General features: G+C 35.8%; 1 protein-coding gene across 1 annotated transcript in view; it reads right to left on the bottom strand.

Annotated features, from left to right (window-relative positions):
- Positions 1–9575: 9575 nt before the first annotated feature.
- dld (deltaD) overlaps positions 9576–12292 on the bottom strand; it is a 27609-nt gene continuing 24892 nt past the window's right edge. Inside the window, exon 14 of the mRNA XM_016268843.1 lies at positions 9576–9586. The gene's annotated coding sequence lies outside the window, so the exon portion shown is untranslated. The remainder of the gene's footprint in view (positions 9587–12292) is intronic.

The following is a 12292-nucleotide window of genomic DNA, read 5'->3' as shown; positions in this document are numbered from 1 at the left end:
ACATTATTGTTTCTCCTCTATGCCCCGCCTTTTTGAAACGCGTCGATTTCTACAAAGCTCATCGGTCTGAAAAAGCGAGGTGTGCTCTGATTGGCCAGCTATCCAGTGCGTTGTGATTGGCCGAATACTTCAAGCGTGTGACGGAAATGTTACGCCCCTTACCATACTGTGATGCCTTGTCCCGGCCGGAGTGATGACACAAAAACATTAAAACCCATTACAAACGAGGCATTTGTTGCATCCAGTGGGGACATAATTACTGATTATAATGACTTATACTGTCTTTTTATGCGTTGCGTTGCATTTCATCGTGCCGCGTAAACATAAAACCCTGTCTGCATTTGTGATCAGAGAAATTACAAACAACAAGTGCTATTCCACACTGCCCAAAACTCGCGTTTTAATCATCAGTGGCAAATGATAAAAGAAAACGTACTTACCTGAGTCAGAACTGCCGGCATTTTAGTCTAACATTACTCTCCCAGGATCAGTAAACGGTCCTCCATAAAATGTGCCGGCGATCCACAGCACTAAGTTGATGTATTTCCTCAGCGACCAACACAGATCAGCTCTAGGCATGACGAAGCAGGTATCGTCCTTTTTTGGAAGACCAAACAAAGTAGTTTCGCTTTCACAACGAAGCACACAGCGTCGTCAGGACATGGCGGCAGCGGCAACAATACTACAGCGAGAATAAAAGTTACGCCTTCTTTCTTTGGGTGAACATTTGGGCGGCATTATGCAAATCTTCCCACATCGTGATGTAGACATGTGGGGGCGTGTTAGAACGAGTCATTTTAGGTAGGTGTGGCTGACTCTTAACTTTTATAAAGAATATCTCTGTGGATTTGAGACTTTAGTCTTTGCAAATTTACAGATCTTCTTTATGCACCAAGAGCTTGTAACACTCCAAAGAGAAAGGAAAAATTGAAATCGCATCATATGACCCCTTTGAATAATCTTTGTGTTTCTTTATGCTCTCTTTCTCTCTCTCTCTCTCTCTCTCTCTTCTCTAAATTTCTGTATCATAAGTAATCAAGTTGAAGTGCAAGCGCAGAGTATATTTCTAAAAAAAATCCGTTTTTGAATTGCAAAACATGCGCATATTCATTTGAAAGAGTCACAGAGTTCAAATGCGCTGCATGAGAGGAGCGACCCTCTCTTTCAGAGCTGGCAAACTTTTGCATGATTCGCAAATCGAGCTCTTTAACCCTCCACACAAATTCCCCGTGCAGTTGCAAAACATGCGCATATTCATTTGAAAGAGTCACAGAGTTCAAATGCGCTGCATGAGAGGAGCGACCCTCTCTTTCAGAGCTGGCAAACTTTTGCATGATTCGCAAATCGAGCTCTTTAACCCTCCACACAAATTCCCCGTGCAGTCGGTGGGTTTATAAGCAATTATGGCTTTAGGAATAGCCAAATTATGTCAAACCATCAGTCAAGCCATAATATCCTGTGGTCAAAAATATTTTAAATGCTAAGACTTCAAAAGCAGAATAAATACCAAAATGCACTTGTCATTTATTGTGATAGCTGATGCTATAACTTATATAGCCGCTAGTTATTAACCTACATAATGATAATTATTGGAAAGGCCCATAAGTATAACCACCTAGAAACTGGATAGCAACATGCTAAAACCATTCAAAACATCTTAGAAATAATGGGGGATGAGGATAATAATTCTGATGGCTATGGTTGGCTAATGTTAAATTGATGCTCAGTGAATTGTGTTTTACTGTAATCCAGAGCTGTCCAGACCTATATCTAAAGGTGACGACGTAACAGAAGGTAATAGATATTTTCTTCTGTATTGAGTGAAACAGATTATCAAAAAGAAGTGGTGCGCTTCAGTTCATAAGCTGTTGATCGGATGGAACATTTTAGCATACTTTTAAACAGAGTAGACTTGCTTATTACAGAAATATAGTGCTTTAAAAGTACAAGTTGAATGTAATGTTATTGGACACAATTGCATAATATTTGCAATTGCTTGCAATTATATGAAGTGTTTTTGACATAAGTAGGACTTGAATACATCTTCATATGTAAATTCATAATGATTTCTATTGTCTTTGAAATATGGTTAAAGTGTACTGCTGGATATATGGGCCAGTATTTATGATAAACTGAATTTAATGTCATTTATATTAAAGCTTATCATGTTTTTTTAATATAGGCCTATTTGTAATCACACATTTGCAAAATGTAATTTATTGCACTTCAAATATATTAACTTTGAATTAGGGCTGTCGTTTTAGCTCGTTAATTTAATTAATTAGTTACGGAAAAATAACGTGATTGAACAATGTTAACGCAAATAACGCACCCACCCCAGATCTGATCTTCATCTTATATTTCATACAGTTGACTGTTGACAAACATGATGCAGGGTAACAACTCACTGCGTGATGGAGCCTATAATGCAGTTATATGCCCCTTAAGTTTAATATATTGGGGCAAAAAATGCCCCGTATGAGTTTTTGTCTCATATTTATATCATATGATAACACGAGCAGTGAGAGCAATATCACACGAGTGCTGTTTTTGTCTCGATTAGCACGAGTGCAAATATGATTTTATACAACAGTTCAGTAAATAGGAAGTTAATAGTGTTATATTTTAGATGTTGTTGCACAATTTTGCCAACAAAATATTACCTATAAAGCCACAGCAGAACTGTTGTGCGCCTCTGCAACACACAGCGGAGATGCAGAAATGCATTCGTTTCTGAATGAATCCACATTTTGAACGAATTTGGTGAACCAATGATTCAATGGCCCATTCATAATCAGCGGTTTGAACGAACCGAATGAATGAATGACTCAATAACTTACTCCTAAAGATATTTAAATAAAAGAAAGAAAGAAAGAAAAAGGATAGTTCACCCAAAAATAAACATTCTGTCATCATTCACTCACCCTCGTGTCGTTTCAAACCTGTATCACTTACTTTCTTTTGCACAAGGTATTTTGAAGACTGTTGGTAACCAAGCTGATTTGGTTACCAGGCAATGACTTTCATTGTATGAACGAACAAAATACTGTGATGTTTCATCATTTATATTAAGTTATTTTAGCCTAAACGTTTGTGTAATAAATTTAATGTTCTCATTTAACACAATAATGGCTTTAAAATGATCTTTTGCGGGTATTTTCACAGCCAGATTTCATTTTTGCGATTAATTCGATTAATCGCCACATCATGTAATTAATTAGATAAAAAGTTGTAATCAACTGACAGCCCTACTTTAAATGAATAACACACTACACTTAAAATTATAATCAAGTACTTTAAATGTGCTTTAGTATGTCAACACATCAAAATAAGTGTACTTCTTTAAAGCATGACAAATGTTTATAAAAACATGATGATTTAAAAGTTCCTTAAAAACTTTTAATTTGACATTATTGCAAAGTTCACTTTTTATAAGTGTGTTAAGAAACATATGAATGTGTACTCTCTTAAGGTATGCTTAAGTAGCATTTTATTTCAATAATGTTATATTGTCTGCAATTACAGTTTTACAAAACATTCTTTAACATTTTTTGAAGTATACACTGAGTGCGGATTCAATACAATAATGCACACTTATTTTCATAAGGAGAGGCAGATCTGAATGTGATGAGATGTGAGCTACTAGTCAAATGTACTAAAGATGTGGCGTTCAGTGGACGAAATGATTGGACAAGTCAGGCACATGTCACTACAGAGAAGTCTGTCATTTCAACAGAAGATCAAGTTATGACATTTTGAAAAAAATTTTTTTAATCAATCACACACTATTTAAAGGGTTCAACCCCCAAAAATAAAAATTCATCATGTCAGGTCATCATTTACTCACTCTCAAGTCGTTCTAAACCTGTATACGTTTTTTGATTCTGTTGAACAAAAAAAGAATGTAACCAATTGCTGGTAGCCATTGACTTCCATCGACATCGTATGGTGGAAAAATACTATTGAAGTCAATGGCTACCAGCAACTGTTTGCTTACACACGTTCCTCAAACTATCTTGTTTAGTGCTCAACAGAAGAAAGAAACTCATACAGGTTTGGAGCAACATGAGGGTGAGTAAATGAAGAAATTATGCATTTTTTGGCTGAACTATCTCTTTAAAATATAAGAGCTATTAGGGTTACTCACGCTCTTGTACTGCTGTCTGACCTGTGGCCATACAAATGAGTAGTGGTTGTATCGCCATATCGAGTATCAATATTTAAACAGCTAACCACATGGAATAGAAAACCGCATTACATGGTTTAAAGGGGTCATATGATGTGATTTCAATTTTTCCTTTCTCTTTGGAGTGTTACAAGCTCTTGGTGCATAAAGAAGATCTGTAAAGTTGCCAAGACTAAAGTCTCAAATCCAAAGAGATATTCTTTATAAAAGTTAAGAGTCAGCCACACCTACCTAAAACAGCTCGTTCTAACACGCCCCCACATGTCTACGTCACTGTGTGGAAAGATTTGCATAACGCCGCCCAAATGTTCACGCAAAGAAAGAAGGCGTAACTTTTATTCGCGCTGTAGTATTGTTGCCTCTTTCCGCCATGTCCTGAAGACGCTTATTTGTGCTTCGTTGTGAAAGCGAAACTACTTTATTTGGTCTTGGCGGAATAGATCTGCTACGCTGCTGCTGCTGCAGAGCAAGTATCGAGACTTGCTACTGCCAATACATCCACATCATGCTGCTGTGAGCATGTAAGAAATATTGCTGCTGCAAATATAACATGCATGAAATAACCCCCATATAGCATGAATCACCTCATAGCAGATCTATACAGGTGGAGCTGGGGAAGGTGGAGGGTTTCTGAAGCAATCTGCAACTGCTACAGCAAGCACTAGTCATATATTTGAATGTTGAGCAGCGAGCTCATTGGCTACCGATACAGGAGAGAACCAATCAGCTGCCATGTGATAATGATGTCATTAGGTCAGCTTGAGTTTGACCTATCGGACTGCGCCATCTAGATATATATATATATGTGTGTAATTTGTGCAATATATGTGAAATATTTTGTTTCTATATATCTGATCAACATCTTTAAATTAATAGTTTTATCTGTCATTTTCTATTTAATTATAAATCGCAATGCTTTATGGGATTGTAGTTCTTTTCCTCATTAAAGTCATTAACCTTTGTATTTTTGTTTGATTTCCATATACTTTTTGCTACAAATCAAAGTTTGTAATGTTGTGATTCACCTCACTGCTGGTTGGTTTAGTTAACGGCTTGTAACTCTTTAAAAATGACTTTACTTTAAAATTCCTGTGGGAAAATGAATGGAAAAAACCTGCCCTGAGTTGCGTTTTAAAACACTTTTGAGGTACGGACAGGATGTCTATGTAGGTAGTTGGCAGAAAGGCTGCTTGCTAGGTTTTGGAACAGGGCCCGGTTTTGGTTTTGGGTGCTTAACCAGCATATGGATACGTACTTGAGCTCTTCTGCCAAGTTTATCTTTAAGGATACAAAGGCTGGCATAATAATGTCATATCGCATTTCAACTTCCCTAAAAGGTATGGATTCAAACACCTCGCAGTTCTTAACTGAACGTCACAGCCTAACAGGTCCGTGCCCTGTGAGGGAAGACAACATATGGACAATGCCCTCCCTTCCTGTTTCAAGGGAATGTTGTTCTGGCTGGGTGGACTCCTGGGAAGGGGAGCGCTACCTCTGACCTCTGGGAGAACTCATTTACTCTGACCCACAGCGAGAAGATGATGGGATCTGCAGAAAAGGATGCAGCTAACCAGCTGTCTCTGGCAACACACCGCAGTCCTATAGGAGCCCAATGATGGAACGTTCCCCCTTCTGAGAGGAGCAAAAGAGCCACATCCATTATCACCCTTCTTTATTTTATCCCGTACCATTATACACTGTGATTCTCCACAAAAGCTCCGTCATTGATAGGTTCGGCTCTAAAGGAAACATCTGAAGAGCTGCAGGAAACTTGAACATGAAAAATTGCACCTTTCTGTTATTAAACATACTCATCATATCTGGGCAGACGGAGTGGTGTGACTTTAAAAATATGTCAACTGGTAGAGAAATTTTATGTTATTTTTTTATTTACTGTTTGTTTGTTTGTAAAAATACTACAAACCTGTTAATCAGGTTAACTCACCATATACAGGGATTTTTTTTCAAAATGGTTTGACATGGCATTTTATGTCATTTTATTTTAAATTACAGTAAAATGTATGGTTTTTAGAAAATGAATTCGTAAATATATAAACTACTGTTCAAAAGTTTGGGGTCAGTACGATTTTTAATGCTTTTGAAAGAAGTCTCTTGTCACCAGGGCTGCATTGATTCAAACAAAAATACAGAAAAAATAGTAATATAATGAAACATTATTACACTATTCTATTTTAATGTAGATAAAAAGAAAAAATAGAAATCTTTAGTAACATTACTGTCACTTTTGATCAATTTAATGTATACTTGCTCAGTAAATTTATTTATTTTCTTTACTTATTGACCTCAAACTTTTGAACAGTGTATTTAAAATATGAAATAGTAAAAATATAAGCCACCCGTACCATTATACACTGTGATTCTCCACAAAAGCTCCGTCATTGATAGGTTCGGCTCTAAAGGAAACATCTGAAGAGCTGCAGGAAACTTGAACATGAAAAATTGCACCTTTCTGTTATTAAACATACTCATCATATCTGGGCAGACGGGGTGGTGTGACTTTAAAAATATGTCAACTGGTAGAGAAATTTTATGTTATTTTTTTATTTACTGTTTGTTTGTTTGTAAAAATACTACAAACCTGTTAATCAGGTTAACTCACCATATACAGGGATTTTTTTTCAAAATGGTTTGACATGGCATTTTATGTCATTTTATTTTAAATTACAGTAAAATGTATGGTTTTTAGAAAATGAATTCGTAAATATATAAACTACTGTTCAAAAGTTTGGGGTCAGTACGATTTTTAATGCTTTTGAAAGAAGTCTCTTGTCACCAGGGCTGCATTGATTCAAACAAAAATACAGAAAAAATAGTAATATAATGAAATATTATTACACTATTCTATTTTAATGTAGATAAAAAGAAAAATTAGTAATCTTTAGTAACATTACTGTCACTTTTGATCAATTTAATGTATAATGTATACAGTAAATTTATTTATTTTCTTTACTTATTGACCTCAAACTTTTGAACAGTGTATTTAAAATATGAAATAGTAAAAATATAAGCCAGTTAACAGTATAATTATATTTAACAGTACAATTATATTTTGTCTATGTTTTATCTAAGTTGTATTAATATATGAGCAATTTCTAATTAAATGAGATTAAACATTTATTTCACTGGATTACAAATACAGGTATAATTCTTCAACATATAAACATTTGTAATTTTCATTTAATTGTCCAGTAAAAACAACTTTATTTCGACAGTTACTATGTTACCATGTTGTTGAAATGACTCTTAATAGAAGATTTTGCTCTTCCATCATTGCGTGTTTCCATACTTCAATGCATCAAATGGCTTTTAATGAGGTAAAGTTTTGCCCGTATGCCTTTGGCCCATGTTTTACTGCTCCCTTTTGCTCGGGCATGACAGCTGTGGGCCTGACATCACTTCCCAGCCCTGGGAAGCCATGTGCTGAAGATGTAATTCAAGTAGCCAGTATTCACAGACTCAGGCACATCTTGCTGGCCCGTCACACGTCCTTTGAGATCTCTCCCTGTCTGATGTGCCAATAGGAAAAGGTGTTTGTAGAAATTTGAACTGTTTATGTAGAGTTGTGCCAAAATGGCCCTCTTGTGTAAAGTAGCCTATATACATGATATTGTTCGTCATGATTTATAAAAGTACATCTTTGCCAGACATTGCAGGAATAATAAATATTCATTGCGAACATTGCAAAGTAAATATTTAAAAGATGCAACAGAACCTTATAAGGCATATTTGAAAACAGGATTTTTTTTTTCTAGAAGCAAACTGTATGGGAAGCTGTCTGAAATGTGAATAGACATAAAATACATCCTTAGATGCGTCAAAATGCATTAAAAAGGTTATAACCCCCCACATTTCAAAATACTTAAATAGTAAAATAATAGAAATTTTGACTTTGATATGAAATTAACATGTAACTTCTTTAAAATGTAACATCTTTATTGTCAATTTAACGTCTTTTGGTACAGCCTTGTCGAATACAAAATATACAATTTAATATGTTTTGCTCAATTATAAGAAAGAATGAATCATCTGGGAAACACCTCAGTCAGGTCAACACACTGAACCTTTGCACAAAAGCTCAGTGCAAAATGCTCTTCGGTAACAGCAGGGACTTCACTGGATTCAGCTTGCACTTCATGAACATAAATGAGAGCATATGTTTGTATGCTGGTTTACATTTCATTTCAACACCATATGTGATCAGACAAATGGCACAATTATCCATTTGTCTGCTGTGTGTACTTGTAGCATACTTCAGTAAAGTATTTTTTTTTTTTTAAACTGTACTTGCAGATAATATATTATTGAAATAAAGGGCCATTTAAGTGAACACTCTGCATTTTTAATGCACTTTTTTGCTGCTTGTTTTTGCTGCAGAATTGCTGCTTGCAATATTGACAGAGAAATCTAGACATTTATGACAGAAAAATGCATTAAAAAATTCAATGGAGTTTGGATGGCACTCGGTGGCTATTTGTAGTATAACGCCCTAAATAAAATCTCACAGGAACCTCAATTTTTTTCATATCAACTTCAAATTTGGAACATAACTTATTTAGACATAAGGCTTTAATTTTATACCAATTTTAGAGTAAAACCTTTTATGTAAAATATTTATTATATATATATATATATATATTAATATAGTGCATTTTATTTACAGTAAATTTAAACTTCTATAATTTTTTGATACTTAATATTTTTTGAAAAATTCCACTTTTGCAATAATCTTCTGATTTTCTTCTTTAAAAAGAGACCAACCTTAGCTCTGTATTCCAAAGTGTTCATAAATTACAACAATTTAAGTTTGGATAGTGCACTTTCATGCCTATTTTAAAAAATGGGGAGGTGACAGTTAATGGGTTAACAGTATGTTGTTGAACACTCTTGCATCTGTTTAACAGATTCTTCAATGAATGCTCCTATAATTCTAAGAGCCTCTGTAAATTGTTGTCTTTCATTATCATATCCGGCAACACTTTATTTTAAGGACCAATTCTCAATATTAACTTGTTTATTAGAATGCACATTACTAGCATATTGGCTGTTTATTAGTACTTAAAAAGCACATATTAATGACTTATTCATATTTTAGATCCCTTAATCCTACCCCACACCTAAACTTAACAACTAACTTACTAACTATTAATAAACAGCAAATTAGGAGTTTGTTCAGGAAAAGCTCTTAGTTAATAGTGAATATGCATTCCCTATTCTAAAGTGTTACCTCATATCCTCTACACTTTATTAGAACATGCCCAGCTGTTTCACATCTGACAAAGCATCCAGATTCATATTTTCCAATTATATGAAGTGCAGTGTCCAATTCTAAGACAAGATATTATGCTGTCTTCCCTTCTGTTCCCAAAACTTCCCATCTCACTTCCAACTAATATCTGAATATTATATAGATGTCATCCTTTATTCTAACTGTCCCATTTTCTTCGCCACATTTCATTTACAGCACCTTTTAATTAGTCCTTTTACTTCCAGTTTACTCATTGGAACATTGAACTCTATGTCTGAGTGTTTTAAAGGGGTCATATGATGCGATTTCATTTTTTCCTTTCTCTTTGGAGTGTTACAAGCTCTTGGTGCATAAAGAAGATCTGTAAAGTTGCAATGACTAAAGTCTCAAATCCACAGAGATATTCTTTATAAAAGTTAAGAGTCAGCTACGCCTACCTAAAACGGATCGTTCTAACACGCCCCCACATACCTACCTCACTATGTGGGAAGATTTGCATAACGCCGCCCAAATGTTCACGCAAAGAAAGAAGTCTGTAACTTTTATTCTCGCTGTAGTATTGTTGCTGCCGCCGCCATGTCCTGAAGACGCTGTGTGATTCGTTGTCATGCCAAGAGCTGATCTGTGCTGGTCGCTGAGGGAATACATCAAATTAGTGCTGTGGATCGCCGGATCGGCTTTCACCGTTTTCACCGCTCCTTCGCCGGGACCGCCGTTCCCCGCCGCCTCAGCTCACTCTTGCCCGGCTTCAGCTCACGCGAAGCCAGGGCTTTCGCTCACGCTAGGCCGCTGTGTTTTTCATTGTGAAAGCGAAACTGCTTTGTACAGAATGTACAGTATGTGGAAAATAATGTGTTTTTTAACTTTAAACCGCATAAACACATTTCATTACACCAAATACACAAAATAATGTTCTTTTTTAGCAGCATCATATGACCCCTTTAATGCTGTTTGATCAACCACCTCATTTCCTACATGAGCGGGGTATATTATTACCCTTCTCTGATGTAACCTAAACAGACTTTACAATATATCAGATCAAATGTGTTGCCTTGAAGATTTTCCAATCTCTAAACTTGATAGTGCTGAATAAGATTCCGAACATATGACCACTTAAGGTAGACTTATCTCTTCCACCTATTGTAGAGCCCCATCGCCAACTATTGGCCTGGCATGCATAATGCTGTGTTTTTAGTCGCTTTCGCAGATCTGTATGAATGGGGATTGTTATGACAATCATCTGTGCATGAAACCTTAAAGAAGAACTTTTCAGTTTTTCAGTACAATCGTTGTCATGTAAACGTACCCTTAGAATGATTTCTGAAGGATCGTGTGACACTGGACTGGAGTAATGATGCTGAAAATACAGCTTTGATCACAGGAATAAATTACATTTTAAAATATATTCAAATAGAAAACAGTTATTTTAAAGTGTAATTATATTTTACAATATTACTCTTTATTTTTGGTCAAATAAATGCAGCCTTAAAAAACATGTCAGTGCTACTTAAACCTCTACTTTACCCACATTTGCCTTTTCCTTTGTAACTTTCACACTACTTGAAATCCTCTCTTCTAAATGATTCCACTCACTCCGCAAACCTCAGCTAATATCTAAAAACAAGCAGCAAACACTTGCCAAAGAAAACACTCTCTACCATTTAGTACAATTACCCAATTTACCTTGCAAATAGCAATCCATCTTTCTCAGTCACAGGTGTCAGATGTAACAGACAGACTAAAACGTACTCATTCACATTGTGTTTCATCCTTCAAGAAACACATCAGCAAAATTTTACAAAAAAAATTGTACTTTTGTCAAAAATACAAAGTGCACTTTTTAAAAGTGCATTAAAAATGCAGAGAGTGTTCACTTAAGTGGCCCTTTATTTCAATAATATATTATCTGCAAGTACAGTTTTAAAAAAAAAAATATATATATATACTTTCAAGATCTGAAGTATGCTACAAGTACACACTTTCACAGGGGTCAGCACAACTGGAATACTGCATTGACAAATCAGCATCCAGGATCTGTTTTATAATGTATAAAAATAGCGTTATTTGCAGTGTAGCTGCATCAGTATTACTCATATTATGAGAACTGATTTATCAAGTCTATAATGAACTCAGAAACACGGGCCATCTAATCCCCGGCACATTTACAAAGGGCTGCCAAAACAGGCAGGCTCCCAGGCCACTGCATGGATTGTGAGGAACCATAGACAAGAGCTGGAGACCCACTGGGAGGAGAGAAAACATCGGCTGGCCCTGTCTGACACCAGGGGTTAGGGGGTCAACCTCAGCCACTGTAGGCAGCTTAGAAGAGAGGCTGTCCCCTCTCCCCCCAGCACCATCATTTTGAAGAGCAGGCAGCTGGCAGGTGTCAGGAGTTACAAAGGGCCATCTGTGCGCGGAGAACTGTCCCCACCATTCCCTCGCCTGCTACTTCATTAAACTTTCCACTTTATAAAGCCAGTGAGCTGGCTCCAGCAAACTGACCAGAGAGTGGGACATGTTCCAAAAGATGTTTTGTCCCAGCATGCCCCACTTAGTCAGGATCTCACACAACTTTTTTGTACTATTTGTACTTCAAGTTGACAACAGCAACCTAGTTAAAAGGGTAATCATTTTTTAATGTTAGGGCTGTCATTTTAACAAGTTAATTTAGTGCAATTCATTATTTAAATTAGTAAAATTAGTAAAAAAATTGTTGACATGTTTTTAAATTCCATTTTTAAATATTTATTTTTTCATTTATGAAAGGACAGGTCATTGGTCATTGTTTAAAGAGATCATTGGTGGAGACCTTTTTTTTCTTGTGATCATGTGTTTTATGT

The sequence above is a fragment of the Sinocyclocheilus grahami genome, unplaced genomic scaffold (assembly GCF_001515645.1).
Source record: "Sinocyclocheilus grahami isolate Dianchi unplaced genomic scaffold, SAMN03320097.WGS_v1.1 scaffold47.1, whole genome shotgun sequence".
Taxonomy (NCBI): domain Eukaryota; kingdom Metazoa; phylum Chordata; class Actinopteri; order Cypriniformes; family Cyprinidae; genus Sinocyclocheilus; species Sinocyclocheilus grahami.
Note: the sequence above shows the minus strand (reverse complement) of the source record. Positions and strands in the feature narration are given on the sequence as shown.